Below are 741 nucleotides of genomic sequence, written 5' to 3' on the forward strand. Positions count from 1 at the left end.
TTATGTTATTGATAGTTGGCTTTCTTTGAAGTTTTTTTTTTCTTTTTTCTATTTTGAGACAGGGTCTCACTGTCACTCAGGCTGAAGTGTAGTGGAATGATTACGGCTCACTGCATCCTTGAACTCCTAGGCTGAAGCGATCGTCCCGCCTCAGCCTCCAGAGCAGCTACCACACCCAGCTCATTCTTTACTTTTTTTGTAGACATGGGGTCTCACTATGTTGCTCAGGTTGGTCTAGGACTCCTGGCCTCAAGTCATCATCCTGTCTGGGCCTCCAAAGTGCTGGGATTACAGGCGTGAGACAAATCCCAGCCTTAAGTTAGCTGCTTTTGTAAGAAATAAAAATACCAGATAGTAATCGGCATTACTGCAGTCAAGAATTCAGATGCTCATGTTTCTGGGCAAGTGACCTTGCCTCTCTGAGCCTCAGTTTCCTCACAGGGAAACAGGGATCGTGATGGCACCTCCCTCCTGGAGCCACTGTGAGGGCTCCACCATGCCTCTGAGGTGCTCTGCCCAGCGGCCAATGTGCAGTGAGCAACCAGCCCCCAGCCACCCCTAGGACTGGCAGGTCTTCCTTGAGCCTTTGGGTTTTGGGAGCATAAGCACCGTAGGCCTTAGAGGAGAAAACATCTCTTGCCCCACCCTCCACATGAGGAAACAGAGGCCCAGAAGAGTCAAAGGACTTGCCAGGATCCCTCAGCATCTCCTGAACCAGAGCGTGGTTTTCCAGGAGTTTCC

This window comes from Callithrix jacchus, chromosome 1 (genome assembly GCF_049354715.1).
Source record: "Callithrix jacchus isolate 240 chromosome 1, calJac240_pri, whole genome shotgun sequence".
In the NCBI taxonomy this organism is placed as follows: domain Eukaryota; kingdom Metazoa; phylum Chordata; class Mammalia; order Primates; family Cebidae; genus Callithrix; species Callithrix jacchus.